The sequence below is a fragment of the Prionailurus bengalensis genome, chromosome A2 (genome assembly GCF_016509475.1).
Source record: "Prionailurus bengalensis isolate Pbe53 chromosome A2, Fcat_Pben_1.1_paternal_pri, whole genome shotgun sequence".
NCBI classification, from domain to species: domain Eukaryota; kingdom Metazoa; phylum Chordata; class Mammalia; order Carnivora; family Felidae; genus Prionailurus; species Prionailurus bengalensis.
In genome coordinates, this window is record NC_057348.1 from 114,684,039 (window position 1) to 114,710,219 (window position 26,181).

Genomic DNA, 26,181 nt, shown 5'->3' on the forward strand with positions numbered 1-26,181 from the left:
TATGAGCAATTATATGCCAATAAAATGGGTAATCTAGAAGAAATGGACAAATCCCTAGAAACATATACACTACCAAAACTGAAACAGAATAAAAGAGAAAATTTGAACAGACCCATAACCAGTAAGGAAATTGAATTAGTAATCAAAAATCTGCCAAAAAACAAAAGTCCAGGGCCAGATGGCTTTCCAGGGAATTTCTACCAAACATTTAAGGAAAAGTTAACACCTATTCTCTTGAAACTGTTCCAAAAAAATAGAAATGGAAGGAAAACTTCCAAACTCTTTCTATGAAGCCAGCATTACCTTGATTCCAAAACCAGACAGAGACCCCACTAAAAAGGAGAACTATAGACCAATTTCCCTGATGAACATGGCTGCAAAAAATCTCAACAAGATATTAGCCAACCGGATCCAACAATACAGTAAAACAATTATTCACCACAACCAAGTGGGATTTATACCTGGGATGCAGGGCTGGTTCAATATCCACAAAACAATTCACGTGATTCATCACATCAATTAGAGAAAGGACAAGAACCATATGATCCTCTCAATAGATGCAGAGAAAGCATTTGACAAAATAGAGCAACCTTTCTTGACAAAAATCCTCAAGAAAGTAGGGATAGAAGGAGCATACCTCAAGATCATAAAAACCATATATGAACGACCCAATGCTAACATTATCCTCAATGGTGAAAAACTGAGAGCTTTCCCCTTAAGGTCAGGAACAAGACAGGGATATCCACTCTTGCCACTGTTATTCAACATAGTATTGGAAGTCTTAGCCTCTGCAATCAGACAACACAAAGAAATAAAAGGCATCCAAATCGGCCAGGAGGAGGTCAAACTTTCACTCTTCGCAGATGACATGATACTCTATATGGAAAACCCAAAAGATGCCACCAAAAAACTGCTAGAACTGATTCATGATTTCAGCAAAGTTGCAGGATATAAAATCAATGCACAGAAATCAGTTGCATTCCTATACACCAACAATGAAGCGAAAGAAAGAGAAATCAAGGAATCGATCCCATTTACAGTTGCACCAAAAACCATAAAATACCTAGGAATAAATCTAACCAAAGAGGTGAAAAATCTATACACTGAAAACTATAGAAAGCTTATGAAATAAATTGAAGGGGACACCAAAAAATGGAAAAAGATTCCATGCTCCTGGATAGGAACAACAAGTATTGTTAAAATGTTGGTACTACTCAAAGCAATCTACATATTCAATGCAATCCCTTTCAAAGTAACACCAGTATTCTTCACAGAGCTATAACAAATAATCCTAAAATTTATATGGAACCAGAAAAGACCCCGAATAGCCAAAGCAATCTTGAAAAAGAAAACCAAAGCAGGAGCCATCACAATCCCGGGCTTCAAGCTGTACCACAAAGCTGTAATCCTCAAGACAATATGGTACTGGCACAAAAACAGACACTCAGATCAATGGAACAGAATAGAGAACCCCAAAATGGACCCACAAACGTATGGCCAACTCATCTTTGACAAAGCAGGAAGGAATATCCAATGGAATAAAGACAGTCTCTTCAGCAAGCGGTGCTGGGAAAACTGGACAGCGACATGCAGAAGAATGAACCTGGACCACTTTCTTACACCATACACAAAAATAAACTCAAAATGGATGAAAGACCTAAATGTAAGACATGAAGCCATCAAAATCCTCAAGAAGAAACCAGGCAAAAACATCTTTGATCTTGGCCACATTAACTTCTTACTCAACTCGTCTCCAGAGGCAAAGGAAACAAATGCAAAAATGAACTACTGGGACCTCATCAAAATAAAAAGCTTCTGCACAGCTAAGGAAACAATCAGCAAAACTAAAAGACAACCGATGGAATGGGAGAAGATATTTGCAAATGACATATCAGATAAAGGGTTAGTACCCAAAATCTATAAAGAACTTATTAAACTCAACACCCAAAAAATAAATAATCCAGTGAAGAAATGGGCAAAACACAGGAATAGACACTTCTCCAAAGAAGACATCCAGATAGCCAACTGGCTATCAGAATGGCTAACATTAACAACTCAGGCAACAACAGATGTTGGTGAGGATGGAGGTTCCTCAAAAAACTAAAAATAGAACTACCCTACGACCTAGCTATTACACTACTAGGCATTTATCCACGGGATACAGGTGTGCTGTTTCGAAGGGGCCCATGCACCCCCATGTTTATAGCAGCACTATCAACAATAGCCAAGTATGGAAAGAGCCCATTGATGTCCATCAAAGGATGAATGGATAAAGAAGATGTGGTATATATATACAATGGAGTATTACTCAGCAATCAAAAAGAATGAAATCTTGACATTTGCAACTACGTGGATGGAACTACAGGGTATTATGCTAAGTGAAATTAGTCAGAGAAAGACAAAATCATATGACTTCAGTCATATGAGGACTTTAAGAGACAAAACAGATGAACAGAAGGGAAGGGAAACAAAACTGATATAAAAACAGGGAGGGGGACAAAACAGAAGAGACTCATAAATATGGAAAACAAACTGAAGGTGGCTGGAGGGGTTGTGGGAGAGGGGATGGGCTAAATGGGTAAGGGGCACTAAGGAATCTACTCCTGAAATCATTGTTGCACTATGTGCTAACTAATTTGGATATAAATTTTAAAAAATTAAAAATTAAAAAAAAAAAACTCAGTGAGATAGTAAAAAGAAAAAAAGATTCTTAGCTGAATTACAGGAAAACAGAGTAGAAGGAAATGCTCAGATTATGTTACAGAATAAAATTAATTTAATTTTAAGGATTTCACTGCTTAGAAACTGACCAATCAACTGGAAAATCCTATGAAAGAATAGGGTATCCGTGCTATTGTTTGAAAAGAAGTGTTGCTCATGGCCTCACTACTTACCTGTGTCCTCAAGTGAATAAAGCTTCCTCTCAAGGCACAGGGAGAAGAAATAGAAATTTATAGAACCTGATGTGGGAAGTCAATCCAAAGACCTGTAACCTAGGCCTATTCTCCCTGTAAATCATAAAACAAGTATCTGGTTATCAAAAATAGAGCAGAAATTTTTACTATGGGACATGGTATTTGACTAAAGCATCTTTTGTCTACCCCAAGAACAAATATAATCATATTAGGATATCAGTGTGCTATGGCAACCAGGCCAGTGTGTTTCTATTGGAAAAGATACGACAATTAGAAAAAATATAGCAATCCCTCTTCTCATTTCCTATTTCTATCTTCCTATTCTTCTCAAATCCTTCAGGACTTCAGAAGAATATTTTATCTAGGGAAAGGATATTTGATTTAAACTGAAATAACAAAGTTAAAAAAAAAAAACTATTTGTCAACAACCATTTTGATATCTGGATTGGCCCTATGAATTGCTTTGACCAAGAAAATGCAGTGAACTAAATTCTGTAAAACTTCTAAGACTAGGCCTTAAGAAACCTGCAGCTTCCACTTCCACACATTTGGAATCAGGCTACCACACTGTAAGAAGCCCAAACTACCAAGAAAGTCTGCATGGAAAAGAACAGAGGCCACTGCTAAGCTATGAGCTGAGAGTTAGCACTAAGTACCAGCCATGTGACTGGGCCATTTTGGACGTTCCAGCCAAGTCAAGTCTCCAGATGAATGCAGCTTCAGCTGACAACATGGAGCAGAAGACCTGCCAAGCTAAATTTAGTCAACCTCAGATTTGTGAGACATAATATATATGTGCTGTTTGAATGCACTAAGTTTGAGGTTGGTTTGGTAGGTAGCAATGGATAACCACAATACTGTCTTAATCAAACATTTAGGGTATACCTTTTGAGTGCAATGCATTGTGCTAACTCACATCAGAAAATATTAGGTTGAGCAAAACATGGTCTCTGCCATCAAGGAATTAGATTTTTCCATGAAAACTCATAGTAAAACCCATTGCAACTAGGACATAATCTATGAATGTTCAATAAATGTAATTATATTCTGCATATGTATACTTTTTTGTCTGATCCTATTGTTAATAATGGCAGATATTGTGCACTGGTTGGATACAATTCAAAGTCTGGAGAAAAAAAACTCACTAATAATCACCCTATCATAAGTGCTACGCTTAATCAATGAAACCAAAATACCACAGTAACCATCACATTTGCCACTATACTACATAAAAATTACTTTTATTCATTAGATATAAACAACCTCATTTTGCATATATCCTGATGCCAACACCTCAAAATTCTCCTGAGAGGTCAATGATTCCATTTAAACTTTCAGTTAAGAAAAAATGAGGTTTCATCCGATTTTTCTGCTTTATAGTATAAGATATTTGCAAATTTTTAGACAATTAATATAATATAAATTTTTAAAAGTCAAATGATGCAATAAGGGATTCAGGTTTGATAGAATAATTAATAACTCTTATTACTGGGAACTTCAATATAAAACAGGCACCTGAGAGAAAACATACAATTTCCAAAATCCTTTAAGACTGGGATAGATTTCTCTACACATCTGTCTACAAATTTTTAAGTAAAACCCCTGTGAAAATTAGGGAATAAATTAAAAGATTCTTAAAGTGCCTCCTCATCCTACATCCATATATAAAAATAAGTTATTCAAAACAAAGTTTCATAAAATGTTATTATACTGTTAGACATTTTCAGACAATACACTATCTTAATGTTAGATAAGGATATACATAAAAGACCACAGAACCCACATGTCCAATACCCATATTTCAAAGCATAGGATGAATATAGGTTGCTTTCAAAGTGTTGATGTTTTCCAAAGGGATAATTTTTATTAATCTGATGGCAAAATACAGAGCATAATTCTTTGTAAAATGCCTTTAACCTGAATAATCCTGAATATTGGAGCTTATAAACTCTACCATTCTACAAAAGGTGGGGGGAAAGATAAAGACTAAAGATGGTTTACTATATAATAAAACCACCAAGAAACACATTTTCACTCCACCAGGAAGCCACAGTTCATAAAACCCATCACAAACCACAGTATAAAATAGAGCACTTAAAAATACGTTGAACCACTGAGGCATATGTTACGTTAATGTAAAAAAGAAGTGGCTCATCTCAGTGATGGGGTTCCCAGAGATCTCACCATCCTAGCTGCTCTTACCTAAAAGAAATCTAATTTGTCAATAAACTGCACATTATTTTAGTCAAGGCTACTTGAATGCTAGCTTAAAAAAAATAATATTTGCGGGGCGCCTGGGTGGCGCAGTCGGTTAAGCATCCGACTTCAGCCAGGTCACGATCTCGCGGTCCGTGAGTTCGAGCCCCGTGTCGGGCTCTGGGCTGACGGCTCAGAGCCTGGAGCCTGTTTCCGATTCTGTGTCTCCCTCTCTCTCTGCCCCTCGCCCGTTCATGCTCTGTCTCTCTCTGTCCCAAAAATAAATAAACGTTGAAAAAAAAAATTAAAAAAAAAATAATAATAATATTTGGGGTGCCTGGGTGGCTCAGTCGGTTGAGTGTCTGACTTTGGCTCAGGTCATGATCTCGCGGTCTGTGAGTTCGAGCCCCGCGTCGGGCTCTGGGCTGACAGCTCAGAGCCTGGAACCTGTTTCAGATTCTGTGTCTCCCTCTCTCTGACCCTCCCCCATTCATGCTCTGTCTCTCTCTGTCTCAAAAATAAATAAACGTTAAAAAAAAAAATAAAAAAAAATAATATTTGCAAAGAATCTTGCAGAAATCCAAGGCGAGAACTGTAGCACAAAAGGGGCTTAAAGAAATTGAACCTAAAAAACCAGAAACTAGAACTTAAATCCTTATCTTCTAAAGGCAGTCTATTTTAATTCCTCTGATTCTCTCAGTGCCATTCTTTATTTGCTGAATGGCTTCCTAACTTACTCATCCTACCTATGGCCCATTATGGTTATTCTGGTCCTAACTATCATGGTCTTTTTGCTCTAGGCACACACTCTCCTCTACACCAAATCTATATTTCTTAATTTCCACAATCTAAATTCTTTTTTTTTTTTTTCAACGTTTATTTATTTTTTGGACAGAGAGAGACAGAGCATGAACAGGGAGGGGCAGAGAGAGAGAGGGAGACACAGAATCGGAAACAGGCTCCAGGCTCTGAGCCATCAGCCCAGAGCCTGACGCGGGGCTCGAACTCACGGACCGCGAGATCGTGACCTGGCTGAAGTCGGACGCTTAACCGACTGCGCCACCCAGGCGCCCCATTTCTTTAAATAAATCTGACTGTGACAGATTACTTTGATCCTGACTACAACTTACTAGCCAGGCTGGAGATTGGCCATGCATGGGAAGATATCTCCCCTGGGTCCAACAGTTAAGATCACTGATATAGACTCATGTAGAGACTGGTTTTTTAGAAGGGGCTGTGCATGGGTACAATGGTAAACATATCCAGTATCTACTATAAATATAACACCCCAGAAGAAATCTAACAAACTGATTATGAGGCACATTTTAATCTGGGAAACCTAAAAATTTTTAACTTTCCTTAACAATCAAGCCTCACAGAAATAGCTCATTTTATGCTTAAACTCAGCTAAATCCCAACACCTTTTTCATTCTGACCCAATCAATTCGTAAAAATCTAAGTTAGGGTCAGGGCACCTGGGTGATTCAGTCAGTTAAGCGTCTGACTTCAGCTCAGGTCATGATCTCACAGTTCCTGAGTTCAAGCTCCATGTCAGGCTGTATGCTGACAGCTAAGAGCCTGGAGCCTGCTTCAGATTCTGCATCTCCCTCTCTCTCTGCCCCTCCCCTGCTCCTGCTCTGTCTCTCAAAAATGAATAAATGTTAAAAAAAAAATTGTTTTATTTAATCTAAGTTAAGGTTGCTGGAGGGGAAGGGAAGTGGGGGGATGGGCTAAATGAGTGATGGGCATTAAAGAGGGCACTTGTGATAGGCACTGGGTGTTATAATGTAAGTGATGAATCACTACATTCTACTCCTGAAACCAATACTACACTATATGTTAGCCAACTTGAATGAACATAAAATCTTGGAAAGAAAAAAAAAATCTAAGTTACAATTGGCCTTTTTAAATTGGCTCACACATAACAGGTTCATGAGCCATTGAATAAATAAGAATAAATCTTTGAATCTTTATAGTTTGGGCCCTGAATTCTACTCAGAATTTTTAATGTAATATTTACCTTATTATTAGCCCTCCATGGTAGTTGACATCATGGTATGCAGTAAGTCACCCTGAATGCAAGGAATTTTATACTACAAAAAAAGTAAGGAATCGGAGCTAGAGATCTCTTGAAAAGCTACCCACATATTAATTTTGAGTGCAATAACAATAAATGACTTTTCCCAAAGTGGACATACACTAAGTATAGGAGGCCCCAAACTAAGTAAATATTCACAGTGAAAAGCCATTTTTAATGTTTAGTATAGAGAAGGAATACAGGTCTAGGCTGAGAAAGGTTCCAAAAGGGCCGATGAAATAGAACTCAATGAAACAGGAAACAGGAGAAATATCGAAGAGGAAAGCAATAAAAGTATACAAGAATTACAACAAAGAATCTGATGAATGTTCAGGAAAACAAAACCGGAAACAATTCCAATGGAATGAAATCATTGAACACCAGGACTTTCATTGGGATCTAATGGAGAGAAAAATAAAAGCAGTGGTGTAGGCAGTGTAATTTAAAGTTATGAAGGTAACAAAAGTATTTGCTTGTTGTAAATGAAGACAATACCATTAAGTTGAAATTTTCAAGTCTGACCTCCCCATCAGCAAAGTAGAGGTAAATTATTTATAACACAATGATTTACCTCCATTGTCTCACTTTGCCCTTATGTTCATATTCCAACAAGCAAACTATTATGTGTTATCTACATTACTTAAAGAAAATGCTCTTTTATCTTATAAGAATAATTAATGTGGCTCTTGGGAGTGGATGCATACATACTTCATGTCATTGGCTTTACCAGAGAAAACAACCTTGAACTTAAAGATTTTAAGGGATAAGTATAAACATTTCAAAAGATAAAAATTACCTCAATACCATTCACTGACCATTCAATAACAATATTCAAGATATTGCATAAGTAGTATGGTGCTTAGTAATGCTTTTACGGATTCAGTAAACCAGAACCTCAAGATGGCAAATTTTTATTCATCCCCTGTCTAGCTCATACAATTTATCCAGACTATAGGCCAGGCAGGGACAGAGTGGGAACAAAGAAAGAGAACAAGACCAGGCAAAAACAGACATAGGATGGGAAGTTATGTGGATAGCTCACACAATGTTTTTACTTATACAAAAAGTAAACATTACTATGCATTCAAATGGCAACATTAATAATTCAACAAGCCCTTGAGTGCCTACTGAGTATAATGCAAACTATGCCTATTACTTTGTACTAATAGCAAAAGAACAGTAAGATATGCTCTGTGTCTATGGGAGCCTATAATCCAGATGGCAAAGGAAGTGAGGAAAATAAGTGAGGGAAAAATTGAAACAAGGTAGCACCTTTATTTTCCAAAGGAATAATTGCAAGTGCTAGAATCATCATAAGATCATCAGAATTACACAAAATCAGCAATGTAGAATTTAAAAGAAGGGTTCTGTTTATTATGCAACTACAACAAATTACAAATTTTCCAGTAAAAAAGAAAACAAAAAAATATAAACACTTTGGTAAAACATTGATCTCCCACCTTCATCAATATTTTTCTATATTAGAGATTTTTTTAATTGCTATTCTTAGATCTTTCCCACATAATTAAAAGAAATGTTCATCCTTCTCACTGTTGCTATGCCACTCTTCATTAGAAAGCACTGTTGTACCATTGTGTATTATTTCAAACTCTTTTCCATGCATATACTATATAATCAGCAATTCTGAAAATTCTTTACTCTTAAAAATTATTGAGAATCCCAAATAGCTTTTGTTATGGTGGCAGTTATATTTACTGATGGTTATCATGTTTGAAATTTTTATGACAAAACTTTAAACATTTGTTACAATAAATCCAGTACATGTCAACATAACACATTTTTTTTATTTTTATTTTTTTTAGCATTTATTCATCTTTGAGAGACAGAGAGAGATAGAGCATGAGCAGGGAAGGGGCAGAGAGAGGGAAACACAGAATCCAAAGCGGGCTCCAGTTTCTGAGCTGTCAGCACAGAGCCCAATGCTGGGCTCGAACTCACAAACTGCAAGATCATGACCTGAGCCAAAGTTGGACACTCAACTGACTGAGCCACCCAGGTGCCCCACACGTTTTTATTTAAAATAACAATACTCCATGAATAAGTCACAGGAATAAAAACCAGGGCATAAGGAATATAGTCAATGACACTGTAATAGCAATGTAAGGGACAGATGGTAGCTACAGTTGCAGTGAACACAGCATAGTGTATAAACTTGTCAAATCACTAAGTTACACACCTGAAACTAATGTTACATTATGTGTCAGCTATACTCAAATAAAAAATAATCATAAATAAATAAATGTAACAATTTTCCCACAAACAAAAAAGTTACTGAGAAGAATGGTTTTGCTTCATATTTTCATAAATTTCTTTAACGTCTTGGCTTAATAGGACACAGCTGAATCTTCAAACTGCACCTGCATTCAAACTGATATGATATGCTACTCAAATTGTGTTTTGATTTTTTCACAAAAAGAAAAAAAAATAGAATCATTCTCTCCACGACTTGATTTTTTTTTACCTAATATATTCTGGACCTGGACTTCATTGTTTTTGTTGGTGGTGGTGGTGGTGGTGGTGTTTTAATCCATGTGTGGTAGACTATTACCATTATATTTATGGCCCTCAACAGTCTGTATACTTTTGTGCAGTCCTCTCCCACACTGGTACTGGGCTTGGCAATGTGACCTGTTTTGGTGAATGGACTTTAGGAAGCATGATGCCAGCAGAGGCTCAATAAGTGCTTGCACCTGACGAATGTCCTCTTGAAATACTTTCTCTTAGAAAGCAGCCACCATGCTATAAAACCTGAGGGATAGGCATGTGGATGAGAAGCCACATGGAGAAAGATCTTGGAAGATGAGAGGCCATCCTGGGGATTTCAACCTCATGTAAGCCCCCAGAAGAATGCAGCTGCACAAGTAATTTCAACTAGATTGATTTTAGCTACACAAAGGCAGAACTGCCCATAAAATCATGAGAATAATAAATCTTTGTTATTTTTAAGCTACTAGGTTTTAGGGTAATTTGTCACACAGCAACAGGTAACTAATATACCTCAGAACACATACAGAGAAATCGGTCTTTTGGAGAAAAAAACCTTCTGAATATTACAATTTTAACTAAATCTATTAAGTTAGGGATTTTTCCCATTTTTGAAATTTTTTTCCAGCCCTTTAAAATGGCGGTTTCCAGTTTTCACTAACTGAACAATGCTATGATAAACTTTCCTGAATCTCTCCAAGTATTTCTACAGGATAGACTCAGGATGCTGGATCAAAGGTTACTTGTGGTTACAATTGCCTCCCAAAAAGATTATATCATGCTATACTTCCATTAAGAATAGATGGAAGTGTCATTTCCCTATACCCTAACCAATTATAGACATTATTAATCTTCTTAATTATTGCCATTTTTATGGGCCAAAAAAGCCACAATGCAAACATCTATTTGCATTTCTGTTAAAATCTTTTCAAATGTTTATTATTTCTTCTTCTGTGAATTGTCTACTCATATACTCTGCCTATTTTTTTCCTTCAAATTTTGTAGAGCTTATCACAGACTATCCTTTCTAAATGTTGCAAATATTTCCCCAGTTTTGTCATTTGCTTTTTAGCTTTGTTTTTGGTATTTTCATCGTATAGAAAGTTTTACATTTTTATGTACTCAAGTCCGATAATCATTTCTTTTATTAATACTGAATTTTGCTTCATAAAATTTTTCTCCAGAGTTTTCCTCTAGAGTAACCAGAGTTTTATTTTCTATGTGATAAATCATTAATATTTCTGGATTTTTTTAAATACATACACACAGTGTGAATGTAACTTATTCTCCCCAAATGAATAACCAGTTATACCAGCACCATTTATTGAACCATTTCCCAGAGGTAAGAATTGACACATTTAATATATATTAAATTATCATATACTTGGGTCTGTTCCTGGACTCTATTTCAATGATCTTTTTGATTATTCCTGCATCTGTACTACACTATTTTAATTACTATAAATTAAATGACTTTTTTTTTTAGAAATTTAATTAAGTGTATATTATAGTAAAATCCAAAGTAACAATGACTTAAACAAGATAAAGTTTATTTCCTTCTTATCAAAAATGAATGGGAAGAGGGTGGCAGTCCAGGGCTAGTATGGTGGCAGCTGCCTGTTTTGCTCTACTATCCTAGCAAAATTGCTATCCTCAAGGCTACTTCACATTCCAAGATGGCTACCATAGCCATCCTGCCCACATTCCAGGAAAGAAGTTAAGCAGGCAAAAGAACGTCCTCCTTTCTATTAAGGGAGACTTCCTTCCCTGCGCCCTTTTAACTTACACGTATAGCTCACTGGCCAGAATTTAGGATTGATGGACACACAGCATTATGGGATACTAAGCAAGATCATCTTTAGCAGGGTGACACAGAGTTCACTAGTTAATTTAGTTTACCCTATTCTCAGAACTGTGATATCTGCTTCCAAATGATGAAAGGGCAAGTGTTCTACTTTTGTATATGTCCAAATTTTTCCCTTTCAGCAAACTATCTCAAAACACTATAAAAGAGTTGACTAACACATCATGATTTAATATATAGTCCAATTAAAAAACAAGAAATAAGTGGCAAAAAATGCACATATATTTAGCTTATGGCTAAAGCGTGTGATGACAAAGTGCTGACAATAACTGAGACAACTCAGTATGACTGGTTGATGATCAGGGGTTATGACAACTATAAAGCAATAGGCATGAGCCAAAAGATACATTACTCCGCTCCTATTGATCAAAACGCAAGCAAAGTAATGTTGCTAAGATTATGTACAAGCAATTAGTTCAAATTAATATTAAATTAAAAAGTATTTTATTCAGTCTTCCTCTTGCAATTTCTACTCTGAAAAAGCAACCAGGTCTATTGGCAGAAGCTCTTGAACACTTAAGAACACAAAATACCCATAAACACTTTTTCCTTGCCAAACCAAATAAATCCAATTGAACTAAAGAATCAGCCAGCTGCTTGCCATTGACTGTACTGTGGGGGGAGGTGAAAATAGACAAATAGTTATTACTTTCTACATTGAGCCATCCAAATTTCTCTCTACCTTGTTTGTCTTGCCTGAGGGAAGAGTCAAAGTTTTAAGGTTCTGGCATTCAGCATTGCAAATTGATCCTTGGGGATAGGCAAATTAGGGGTATTTGGGATTTCACTAAATCCAAGCAGACAAGTCACCAATATTAGTTTGTTAGGGTTGCTGTAACAAAGTACTATAGTACTATAGTACACAGTCTATAGACTGTGGCCTAAACAACAGAAATCTATTTTCTCACATTTCTGGGGACTAAAAGTCCAAAAATCAAGGAGTCAGCAGGGTTGGCTTCTACTGAGAGGAAAGGATCTGTTCCAGGCCTTTCTTCTTGGCTTGTATCTTCTCCCTATGTCTTCATATCATCTTCTGTCAGTAGAAGTCATGTCCCAACTTCCTCTTATAAGGACATCAGTCATATTGGATTAGGGCCCACCTTAATTATCTCATTTTAACTTAATTAACTCTGCAAAGACCCTATCTCAAATTATGGTTATATTCTGAGGTCCTGAGTATTAGGATTTCAACATATAAAAAGGGGGACAGAAGACACGATTCAGCCCATTAACACTTTCAAAGCTGCAATAAAGTAGGGTTGTAGAAAGTAATCTCTCTTTTCTTGTACTAGAGGTTTTTAAATATCACCCATTTATTAATAAACTATTGAATGTCTATATGTCCTAGATGCTAAGTTTACAAAGCGGAATACGACAGTCCCTGACCTGAGGGATTCTCAGTACACTATAGGAGACAAGTAAACGTGGAAGCGAGTGTCCTTTAATCCCTTTTGAAACAAAGCAAGGCAAATCAGGGTATAGGCAAATAAAATAAAATAATAACAAATGCTTTGAGGAAAATGGGGAGGAATATAAAAGAAAGCCCAATGTAAATATTGTCTTGGAATCATTTTGTTACCATTTGGTCCTTTTTCCTCTCTCTTTCCCCAAAATTACAGCGTACAGAAATACACTTTCCGAGGCACAGCTCTACTTTAATTTCTTTAAAGCTTTTTGCATTCTAAGTGGCAGTTTTATCTGCTCTAGTGTTGAGGACAAAGAAAGAGAGAAATGTTAAGGGAGCCAAATTCCAGTCGACTTGTGGGTTGGGTTGATGTTTTAGAGTGAGTCACTGCCCTTTCGTATATTGGAATGAAACTCTCAACCGTTAATAAAGTCTGAGGGGGGCCTGGGTGGCTCAGTCAGTTAAGCATCCCACTGTGGATTTCAGCTTAGGTCATGATCTCACAGTTCAGGAGTTCGAGACCCACCTGGGGCTCTGAGCTGACAGTATGGAGCCTGCTTGGGATTCTCTCTCTCCCTCTCTCTATGCCCCTCTGTGCTCTCTCTCTCTCAAAATAAATAAATAATCATTTAAAATAAAGTCCACCAATAGAGGCTCCAATGTTCAATTAAAAAATGATGGGGGCAAAGGGAAGGTGCAATGAGAAAATGCAAGTAAACATAGTTAATGATGGCAATGTGTGCTAGCAGAGCCATAATAACAAAAGCGACAGATCTTGACTGTACTACAAAATTCTACTCGGTTCTTCTCAATCAGAAACTTGGTGGATCTTATTAAAATAGTTGTTTATCTTGGTTTAAAACTTATAGAAAGCAAAGCAGCAATAAATAGTTCAGTATGATCATGCTGATGCATATTAACTGGGGTAAGAGTCAATTTGTTTTAGCAGAGACTGAATTAAAAATTTTTTTGAATAAAGTTTTCAAGGGGCACCTGGGTGGCTCTGTTGGTTAAGCTTCAGACTTTGGCTCAGGACGTGATCTCGCAGTTTGCAAATTCAAGCTCCACATTGGGTTCCCTGCTCTCAGCACAGAGCCCACTATGGATCCTCTTGTGCCCCTCTCTCTCTGACCCTCCCCTGCTTGTGTGCATGCTCTCTCTCTCTCTGTTTCTCACTCTCTCTCAAAAATAAACCTTACATTTTTTCTTTAAATAAAGTTTTCAATAATATTAACTTTTATATGAGTATAACAAAATATAACTTAGATGTTGCTTTGCAGCTGAATATGAAACTAAAAGTAGTACAACAAAAATTTCTATCTTGATTCCTCCCCAAGTACTTCAAAGTCCTGTAAGAATGTTTAAAATCCCTAAAGTAGTTTAAGCATTTCTTTTTCAATTATGCATTGTTTCTGAAAAAAGGGTTTATAACAGAAAACAGAACATCTGTTTGGACCCTTTTGCCAATAACCAATTCCTGACTGATGGAATCCAAGTGCCATAAATCACATAATATTACTGTAAACTCTGGAGCTTTATAATCTGTTGACATGAAAAGTATCTGCCCTGATTACATCAGCAACAAGCTCAACACCATTTCCACCAAGAGGCTGGCCTTCCTGAGTATAACATACACCTGTATAACATATTTGAAGTTCTCATAGTGAAAAGAATTAAGTTTTACTCTTACTTTTCTTGACATCACCTTTCTTAGCCTGTCTTTCCTTTCCCCTCAACCTATCATTATCATGGATTTAAAAAAAAAAAAAAAAAAAAAAAAGCATATCAGTTCCCCCAGAAAAGGGCTTGTTAAAAATTAAATGCTGGATCGCCTGGGTGGCTCAGTCGATTAAGCGTCTGACTTCGGCTCAGGTCATGATCTTGTGGTCTGTGAGTTCGAGCCCTACGTTGGGCTCTGTGCTGACAGCTCAGAGCCTGGAGCCTGCTTCGAATTCTGTGGTTCCCTCTCTCTCTCCACCCCTCCCCTGCTCACACTCTGTCTCTCTCTCTCTCTCTCTCTCTCTCTCAAAAATAAACATTAAAAAAATTTTTTTAATTAAATGTTATATATATATATGGTAGAGAAGTGTGTTGAAAGGAATCCTTTTATAAAATATTTTAAGGGGCGCCTGAGTGGCTCAGTCGGTTGAGCGTCCAACTTCAGCTCAGGTCATGATCTCACTCTCTGTGAGTTCAAGTCCCGAGTCGGGCTCTGTGCTGACAGCTCAGAGCCTGGAGCCCGCTTCAGATTCTGTGTCTCCCCCTCTCTCTGCCCCTCCCCTGCTCATGCTCTGTCTCTCTCTGTCTCAAAAATAAATAAAAACATTAAAAATTTTTGTTTAATATTTTAAATACAAAATATAGCTAATACAAATTATAGCAAACATAGCTAAAATCTCTCTTCCACTCCTTTCTATTAGGAGACTATCATACCTTATAGTCCTTTTACACCCTTCCCCTCTAGTGTTTTGACACAGCTCAACAAATAGAAAAAGCAACATGGCACAATAAAAAGAGTCCAAAAACTCATGCCCAAGTTCCAGCAAATTACTTAAACTCTCTAAGTCTCAATTTCCTCCAACGTGAAAAGTAGTGATGACATCTATATCACAGGAATGTTTTAGGGATTAAAAATAATACACTAGCACACCATAGATGTTCAATAACAATAGCTCTAATTGTCACTAACAAAATATTTATCAGTTGGACAATTGAGAATGCATCTCAGAAGCTTACAGTTTCTGAAAAGGTGGGAGAGGGGTGATGGAAGGGAGGCTTCATTAGGTTCTTATGCTCTCTAGCTACTTCCATACTTACTTATTCTTCACCGATTAACTTTCTGATTTAGTAGCCTCATCTACTGCTACTGCCTCCAATTATTTCACCACCAATTTATTCCTTAACCCCCTTTACAGTATGTATTTGGTTCTCATCATATACTTTCCATCACCTTAGAAATGACAATCTACTGGGGCGCCTGGGTGGCGCAGTCGGTTAAGCGTCCGACTTCAGCCAGGTCACGATCTCGCGGTCCGTGAGTTCGAGCCCCGTGTCGGGCTCTGGGCTGATGGCTCGGAGCCTGGAGCCTGTTTCCGATTCTGTGTCTCCCTCTCTCTCTGCCCCTCCCCCGTTCATGCTCTGTCTCTCTCTGTCCCAAAAATAAATAAACGTTGAAAAAAAAAAAAAATTTTAAGAAATGACAATCTACTGATTTTTTTCTCAATATTCTTTCCCTTTAACCTTGCCACACGCATATTCCTTTCTGAAACTCTAAGAAGACTTCACTGACCTCAATATTCTGGTTCTATCACCCATATTACCATTCTGATTTTCTGTACTTCTTGAATAGTCCATTCCATATGCACATTTCTACTTCCTTTCTTAGTTTGACACTTCTCCCCTCCCCTCCTGATTCCTAAAACACTTCCACCTTCCTCTCTATTCCCTTATCAGGACCCACTTGAAGGTTCATAATTTCCCAAAATAGTCTCCCCTGCTTTTCCACTACAAAAGTGCGCACTGCCTGGGGGGCTATGTTGCCACTCCATCCACCACAGTAATATCTATGGATTAACAAGTCAGCAGGAACCTTGAACTTTAAGTTGAAAAGGGAATGTATATACCTGGCAAGTATAAAGAGGTTCAGACTGGCAACTTTCTATGCCCCCATGGGCAGAAGCAGGGGAGTACAGTATGTATATGTTGCTTAGAACTAATACCCTAATTAAATTAGTTAAATGCTCTTTACATTCAAAAGGGAAAAAACAAACAAATAAAACCAGGCAAGCTCCAAAAGATTAAAATAGAGTTCGTAATTGCTTGCCCAATTTAGGCAGTTTTAAGGCTTACATTATTCTTTTAAATTTCCAAGCCTAAACATCATTCTATAAAAGAATAAATGCAAATCTTCCAAAAGCTGATGCCTCAAATAACTTTCATAGTACAGTTTAAGAACTCATATACAATGTTTTCATTAAGTCAAGTACAAATAACTGAATGAATCCTTAAGCATTTACATGAGAAAGCAACTAATGTTCATCAGCTAATCAAAGACTCTTTGTTCAGGAAAACACACACCAAACAAATATCACTTAACATTTACTACTAAAAGCCTACTCTGATGCAAGCCTCAACAATGACAAATGTTTAAACTACAGTGGAAAAGTACTATTTTCCAAAACTCCTTGATCTTTTATCTGTGTTGCACTTAACATTCTTTACAAGGTGCAAACAGGATTCAGGAATGCAAATTGATCTTGAAACTGCATTAAATTAAAATGTAAATTATATAAAGTACATTATACATTTATTGTATTTCAATTCTGGGATCTTCTATCATAACCACACTTGGATGTATTTATTAAAATAGCAGGAGATATGATATTACATAGAGCGACCCGTAATAATTATGATAGGGTTACCAAAAACTGAGACTAATTGGGCAGAAAGGAAAACAATAAGACACTCAAATAAAGTGATTAAATTAACTTCTCAATAATAGAGAATAAGGGAAGAGTCTGATTAAGAAAAAATTAGGGTACTGCTTAAAACACATGATCTATGGCATCAGATAGGAATTCAACTTAAACTCTCTACCACTAACTAGTTGTTGATCTTGAACAAGTATTTTAAACCTCATTGAGTCTCAGTTAATCTGTAGAGTTAGGACAATGCTACTTATGTCTCAAAATTGTGCATGTACATAAACTGTACTTAATCCAAAAGGCCTAGACATTTTTATAGCTAAACTATTTCTGACCCTAAGGAAGAGATGAATTGCCAGAGGATACAAAAGAAAAATGGAAGGTTTTTCTTTCATTTTTTATTTTATTTTGCGAAGCTAGTAATATATAAGGTAATATAAGAAGAATACTAAAGATCAATCTTACATAGCAATCAAATCTAGCACTACTTTAAAGAGGTATGCTATTACCAAGTTGCCTTTACCAGCAATTGTTTGGTGAAATCTACTAGGAAGTCCTCTAATATAATTCATCAGCCAGTAGGTAAAAGAAGAAAAACTGTATGATCATTTCAGTGTACATTACACGGGTATGTGATCAAATTTAATATCTTTTCCAATTAAATCTCAATTCCAAAAAGGAATTAAGGAAGATTATTTCCTTAACATGCTAAAAACAAAAGTTGCCAGAAAGAATACACAACTGTGAAACCCTAAAGGCATTCTCACTCAAATGAGAAGTGAGCCAAAGATGCTCACTATTCACTAATATAATTTAACATCACTCCAGACATTTAATGTCAAAAATAAAATAAGGATTAGATATTGGCAAGAAGGCAAAATTACCATCATTTACAAATGCTATAACTGCTGTATCACAAAATCCAATAAAAACTATAAGAAATTAAGAATTTTAGGGGCACCTGGGTGTTCATTCAGTTGGTTAAGCATCCACTCTTGATTTCTGCTCAGGTCATGATATCAAGGTCATGAGATCAAGACCTGCATTGGGCGCCACACTGACAGCATGGAGCCTACTTGTGATTCTCTCTCTACCTCTCTCACTGACAACACAGAGCCTGCTTGGGATTCTCTCTTTCTCTCTCTCTCTCTGCCCCTCTCCTGTTTACATGCATGAGCACACATGCTTTCTCTTTTTCTCAAAATAAATAAACTTAAAAAAATGAAATTAAGAATTTTATAAATGGGGGTGACTGGGTGGGTCAGTTGGTTCAGCATCTGACTCTTGATCTCAGCTCAGGTCTTGCTCTCAGGGTCATGAGTTCAAGCCCTATTTGGGGGTTTTAAAAAAAAAAGAATTTCATAAAATGACCAGTTAGAAAACAGTATACCTAAATTACCAACTTTTCTATATTCCACTGAGAATATGCAATCCTCATTAAAATACAATGAGGGGCACCTGGGTGGCTCAGTCGGTTAAGCGTCCGACTTCAGCTCAAGTCATGATCTCACAGTCTGTGAGTTCAAGCCTCACACCGGGCTCTGTGCTGACAGCTCAGAGCCTGGAGCCTGCTTCAAATTCTGAGTCACCCACCCTCTTTCTCTCACCCTCCCCTGTTCATGCTCTCTCTCTCTCTCTCTCTCTCTCTCTGTCAAAAATAAACAAATGTTAAAAAAAAAAAATACAATGAAAAAAAATTCCATTCGCAATAGCAACATGTTTTAAAATACCAAAAATTTACTTTAAAAACAGGCAGAACCACATCAGGAAAACTATAAAACACTGAGTCATTAAAAAATGACTGGGGGGCACCTGGCTGGTTCAGTTAGTAGAACATGTGACTCTTGGTCCTGGAGTCACGAGTTCAAGCCTTACGTTGGGGTAGAGTTTACTAATAAAAATAATACTAATTTTTTTTAAATGACTTGAAGAAATGATGAAAATATTGTAAAGGTATCACAACTATCTCAAAAAAATTAATTTGAAATTCCATTGGGGCTCTTTTGAGATCTTAATAAATTGAATTAAAGGTAATCTGAAGGGGTGCCTGGGTGGCTCAGTTGGTTAAGCATCTGACTTGGGCTCAGGTCATGATCTCCCAGTCTGTGAGTTCAAGCCCCACATCGGGATCTGTGCTGACAGCTCAGACCCTGGAGCCTGCTTCAGATTCTGTGTCTCCCTCTCTCACTGCCCCTCCCTCAGTCATGCTCTGTCTCTATCTCAAAAATAAATAAAACCTTAAAAAAAAATTTTAAGGTAATCTGAAAAGATTTAGAAGGTTTAGAAAGAAAGAAAGAAAGAAAGAAAGAAAGAAAGAAAGAAAGAAAGAAAGAAAGAAAATAAAAGAAAGGAAAAAGAAAAGAAAAAAAGAGGAGGGGGTGGGGATATAAATATTACCTTTCTCAGGATAGGAAGTATGGGCCTTTGACAACTCCCTAATCACAACTCTTCCTGGTCTCATTTGGGAGACATAGAAATGATTTCATCCTCCAAAGTATTTAAAAGGCATATATCCAAAGGGCAAGCAAACAGAATTTCTTCTGAGCAAAAAGATGTTTTAAACAGAAGATTTTCAAATGTTAAATATTCTCTTTCCTCAGTGCAGATATGCAGCCTAACTCCAACAGGGCCAAAAAGACTCTGGCAGTACTTGGCTCTCAGTAACAAGCAATAGTCAAACTGTTAGTTCCATCTGCTCCCCTCCAAAAAATGACAAAGCATTACATGGTGGTGCCAGGGGTCCCAGGCTCCATTTAGGGAGATTTCCTGAGCGGCATCCATTTTCGCAATATTAATATGCTAACTTTGTTTGAATACTTTAGAAAATCAGTCTTGATACTACACGATGACAACTTGGATGCTGATAACAAAGAAATGTGCTGTCTTTAACATCAGATTCTTTGTTGCTTCCAAATTGTCTTCCTTTCTTATTTGTCAAAGCTCTGAATTTCACCCACTTCCATCTCCTTGGGGACTCAATTCCAGTAAATATCTCATCTTTCCTACTTCTTACTTCTCACCTTATTTATGCATGTAAAGAAACAAACATAACATTCCTTCAATCTATATCCCTCTTCAGTGGTTTTCAACCTTGCCTGAACATTGGAATTACCCAGGGAACTTTAAAATACCTGTCCAACTAATCTATAGTAACAGAAAGTAGATCAGTGGTTTCCTGAGGATGAGAGGGAGAAATTACAAAGGGACACAAGAAAACTTTTGTAGGTGATGGATATGTTCATTATTCGGACTGCGGTGATGATTTTACAAGTGTAAATCTATGGCAAACATTAAATTGCACACTTTAAATATGTGTGGTTTATTAAATGCCAATTAATTTCAACAAAGCTGCTGAAATAAATACTAATGCCTGGGGTACTACCTCAACCTCAAATTGGTATGGGCTTTCCCCTGGAAACCAAGATTCTTAAAAGCTCCCCAGATGGTTGGAAATGTGCAGCTAAGGATGGGAACCACTGCTCTTTAGCTATCATCCTCTCCCTTCTTCAGTTTTCTTGAAATGCCTCACTCAAGCATGTCTACTTTACCACCACCCATTCTTTCTCAATCTTCCAAAGACTGGTTTCTGAACCCTACTCAGTTAAAACTGTACCTGTTCAAGCCACCTATGGAATCCTGATCCTTAGGTCCCTGGAATCCTCTCCTTCCTTGACACCTCTTTACAACATTCAAACTTGTTGGCCCATTCCCCTCTATTTGAAATTCTCTCCATCCTTAGCATCTCTCCTGATGTTCCTCCTACCTTTCTAACTAGCACTCTTCTATCTCTTTCACACTATTCTTCTACCATTTCTGCTTTTTAACAGACTGTTCTCTAGCTGCTGCTTTTACAACACTAAAACCTTTCCCTGAGTCATTTCAGTATCACCAAATCAATACGGCTTCAATTCAACCGCCAATCTGCCCTGCGATCCTGATTTCTTTTATAAGTTCCACATCCATGGATCCAAACATCTAATGACATCTTCACCCGAATGCTCCACAGCTTCCTCAGATTCAGAAAACCCAAAATAGAAATTATCATCTTCCCTCCATCTTCCCTCACTTCCAATCACTAGAACCAAGTCAAATCCTCAGGGTCCTGATTCTTCCTTCTTTCTTCCCAAAGGTAACAGTACCTGTCAGATTCTACTACACTCTACTAGAGTGAGGATCTAAAACAAAAATTCATTAAATGGCTTCCTACTCATCACCGCCAATCCAATCCCCATAGCCAAGGATACAATGCCCTGATCTGGAGTTCTACCACCCTCACTATTTTCATCTTCCACCATTTCCTTATCTAACCCCAGCATTCAGGTCATGTTAACGTCAATGTTATTGACTTCGGACTTGTCATTGACAATGACTTCTCTAAATTGCCATAGTTTCTCATGCCTCCTTGCCTTCTCACTTATCATATTCTTCTCTTGGAAAGTTAGTGACCTCCTGCACTTGGCTAAATCATATCAGATCTCCAAACTGTCCTGTGTGCTCCTGATTCTACCTACATCCAAGCTGAGTTAGCCATCTCCTACTCTGCTATGTTCCTACACTAGGCATATCTCTATTCACATTTATCACATTGTATTATAATTGTTACTTATCTGTCTTGTACCTCAGACAGTATTTTCCTTGATGACAAGAGTTATGCCATTCATTTCTGCCGTAGAACCTATTCAGCCTGGGGCAGTGCAAAATAAATTTATGTTTGGCATAATTTCAGTTATTTACAAAATGTAAATATGATACCCCCAAAAGGGTACTGATATTAACATTTTTCAAAGGTTTTACATTTTCATTATAAAATAAATATCATGCCACAGGATCCTGAATAAAACAGTTGACTATAAGACATGTTTAAACTCTGACTGTCAAAACGACACCACTCTGAGAAATGCAATCAAGAGCAGATTTCATAAAATAGAAACACAACGAAGAAAGAAAGCATAGCAGGAATAACATACTGACCCAACCAACACCTTATCTGGGTGTCTATATCCAGGTGCTGTTAATGTCGATAACTAAAAGGTTTTATAATCCCTCTATGGTAATAACTGTAGTAAATCAAAAGGGGATAAAATAAGCCAAATCCAGAATATTTTTAATCTAAATATGTGATGGTTTTCCCCTGAGCCACTTTATTTAAATGAATTATTTGAATAACTGACTTTAAAGCTACTATTGGCCCAGCAGATCCTTTTTTTTTTTTTTTTTTTTCTTTCTTGCCTTTCCCTGTACTTCAAAAAAATGGTGTTTGGAACCAACATTCATCTCGTAAACCTTAAAAATGTATTAACCCAAAGAAAAGATGCTTAGAAACTGGAGGGGAGGGGTAGTCTGTGGATTTTAGGAAAATGTACTTATGGAAAACAACCCTCCCGGGTCTATCACATTGACTCAAGGTTACACCGATCCTCATGACTTTATGCAGATAAGATTTTAAATGCCGAAAATTTCAAACTGTCAAGTGTTACATGAACCAAAGGGGTGGCCTATCGGCTCCAAAAACTACTGTGTGACCCAAAGGACACACAATTTGCAAAAGGACAGCTTGGTCCTACTGCCTGTCGAGTGGTCTCTGAAATTAGTAGCTGCCTGTGGAACAAACTCCCCCTGCCTGAAGAGCGGAGCCGCTGCGGGGTGTGTGACAGCGTATTTATCAGAGACCCGATCCAGTGCAGCACGAAACCACTAGGGCAAAATTAAAATCTTTCAGGAATGCCTGAACTTGGAGGGCACAAGAGCACAACTGTGCACGCTCAAGGGCGGATACGCAGTTTTGCTGAAGCGTGCAAACTTGGGGTCTTCCAAATGCAACCATTTTCAGACAAAACCCCGACGATTCTCGAGCACGTTAAAAGCAGCCTCAGGAGCGGAATAACTCCTAGAAAGAAGGGAGCAAGTGCTGAAGAGGGGATCTCCAGTGTAATAACCAAGGAAGGAATCGTGGCTGCTTTCTGAATCTCACTGCCCTGCGGGGGACACCGAAGACCAGGGCGAACGCTGCTTTTAAAGATGGGGGGGGGGGGGGAGTTGACGGTGACCATTTTAGCCACTAGACTGGACGTACAGCTGTAGCCTCCCCGGAGTGGGAGAGGCCAGGCCCGAGCATCAGCTGCGGCTGGGTGGGGGTGGGGGGGCTCCCCGCAGAGGGGCGGCGGGTCCCGCCCAGGCGGCTGCCCCCTGGGCACGCCCGGAGTCTGGGCTGCTCCTTGCTGGGAAAGAGAAAGACCCGAGTCCACGCGCACAAAGCTGCCGCCGCCCAGGCAGCACACGGGCTGCGCCCAACTTCGGGGCGAGGAGCCGCCGGCCGCAGCCCACTCACCCGACCCCGCTGCTCCGGCCCCTCGGACGCCCCTAGAGCCCAGCGCCTTCTCGCGCCCACCCGCGGCGCCTCGCGAGGGAGCCGTTACCCCCAACGAAGGCGCCGCCCCGGGGACAAAGTCCCGGTCCCCTCCCCGCCGCCGCCTCGCCCCGGCTCCTCCCTGACAAAAAAGTTATCGGTCGCCGGCTGCCCTGGGGGCCCGGCGTGGGTCGCTGGGTCGTACTCACCAGAGCGGCTTCCCGAGCTCCACCTCCAGAACCTCGGCTTGTTTGACTCCCAGCGACAGCGACGGCGGCTGCTCTGCTTTCTCCGGAGTAGAAGCACCACCTGCCCCCCCTTCTTCCTAACAGAACGGGTCCCAGCGAGCCATCTTCCCCCTCTGCTCACTGACTGACAACCCAGCCGGGAGAGCCGCCACTGCCGCCAGCCACTCTGACAGGCACGGCTACCGACCCGTCCCCAGGCAGCCAACCACCACCGCCCCACTCCGGCTCGGCCTATCGCCGTGCCCTGGGGCGGAACCAGGACAACTTCTTCACCAATAAGAATCTTCCTCTGCTAGGCCTGGGGCGGAGCCACAAGGTGGGCGGGAGGGAGACTTTTAGGTAGGCGTGGTCTAATCGATGGGCGTGATCGGGGCGCCAAGGGGAAGATGATTGCGGCACGGCTAGATTACAGTGATCGGCGAAGGTCTCTCAGATCGGAGCCAATAGGATTTAAAGCCCTCTCAGAAGAAAATAAGCCTTTCAGAGTGATGTTAACAATAATCGCAGAAGATAAACTAACTGATACTTTAATTTCTTGGTCAGGAGCATTTACTTCCCAGTAATTCGAGTCACAAGAATTTATTAAAATCTCATCAAATACCAGGAGGGAAAAATATGTACGTTTTTGCAAAATGGTCATAAAAATTCTTCCCATCTTAATTGCTTTTGGCCTTGGCCTGGAAAAAGTCAAACATAAATCCCCAACTTCTTTCCATGGGCTGTTTTTATTTTCTCCATATTCCCTCCCTACTCTTTACCAAACACATACTATTTTGTGTGGCCACTGGAACCTGAGCACATCTGAACCAGCTCCCACATACAGTCCCCCTGTTTTGGACTTTGTCAATTCCTCCTATCACATCCCTCTCAAGTCCAGTCAGAACTAATTAGAAGAGAAATGGACTTCAGTCTGGAAGACAAGAAGTCATTCTAGGTTTACACCAGAAAGGGGAAGGACTTCTAAAGCACTAAATGATCCTTTCAAACATGCCAAGCACATAAATAAGAAAATACATGATTTCAAACAGGCATCAAGCAAACAATTTTAGATAACCATTAGAGCAGATCTCTAAAACAGTCAGCATCCCCCTTCCAAGAACATAGCTGACTTTATAAGCAAATAACAAAATACAGTAATAAGGGCAATAGAGCTAGGTTCAATGAGCAAGGGAAACAGAGGAAGAAATCATCGTGTTTAGGAATGTCAGGGAACTTCACGAGGAAGGTAATGTTTGAGCTGGATCTTAAAAGGTAAGTAGGAATTTGCCAGAGAAGAAAGTCAAAGAGGATTCCAGTAAAAGGGAAACAGCATTGTCAAAGGCATGGAGTTGTAAAAGGACATCCACTGAGAAAGTCGGTGGGACTGAAAGTGAGTAGCAGCCAAAAATTTAGAGTAAAAGATTGAGATGAGATTATAAATGGCCTCATGAGCTACATTAAGGTATTTAGAAGAGCACTGTTCAACAGAACTTTCTGCAATGATGGAAATGCTCTGTATTTCTGTTGTCCAGTGCAATAGCCACTAGCCACTTATATGGCATAGCTGAAGAACTCTTTTTTTTTTTTTTTTTTTTAATAAAGGCAGACTGCCACCTGCAGCACCTCATTTGGATGTGTCTGGAGTCTTGGAAGCTTTATTAGTCTACCTTCTCCTACAAATGGACCTGGAGAGCTTGTTTATATAGCAGGGGAGCTCAGCTACCTGAAGAATGGTCCTCTATCAGGACAAGTTGTCTTCTTGGAGCTATGTTCAGCTTCAGGAGAGAACACGTAGAATGGTGAGGGAGAAAATGGATACCCACCTGGCCAGACAGATCAGCCAAATCAACCTTGGCAATCAATGGGGGTGACAGATACCACAGCCAGATCGTTCTCACATCAGGAACTCACTTTTTTATTGAGTCTTAATTACTCCCATCTTGGACATCTCAGGTTTAAACTTTATTCTGCAGTCAATAAGGGACCAACAGAAGTTTTTAATCATGTAAACAACTCAATCAGTTTTCTTTTAAAGAATGAGAATCTAAAGACAGTATAGAGAGTGTTTGTTCTCTTTGAGGGGAACCTTGACAGATCAGACAAGGGTACTGACAAAATAATTTAGGTCAGCTGGGCCAGAGCCTGGCAGGGGAAGTGTTTGCCCAAAGGAATAGGGACAAGAAGCCCCAGAAAGTATGTTATACTCTGACATCTTAGCACAA

The 26,181-nt window shown here is 38.7% G+C and overlaps 1 protein-coding gene across 3 annotated transcripts in view; it reads right to left on the bottom strand.

Moving 5' to 3' along the window:
* Positions 1 to 24,197, bottom strand: part of FAM126A (family with sequence similarity 126 member A) — a 134,738-nt gene extending 110,541 nt beyond the window's left edge. For 2 of the 3 annotated variants that reach the window (XR_006298527.1, XM_043589074.1), the window contains exon 1: positions 23,942 to 24,193. The gene's annotated coding sequence lies outside the window, so the exon portion shown is untranslated. Of the gene's footprint in view, positions 1 to 23,941 lie in introns of all 3 variants that reach the window. The other variant, XM_043589075.1, reaches the window with a different exon arrangement.
* Between the last annotated feature and the right edge of the window lie 1,984 nt (positions 24,198 to 26,181).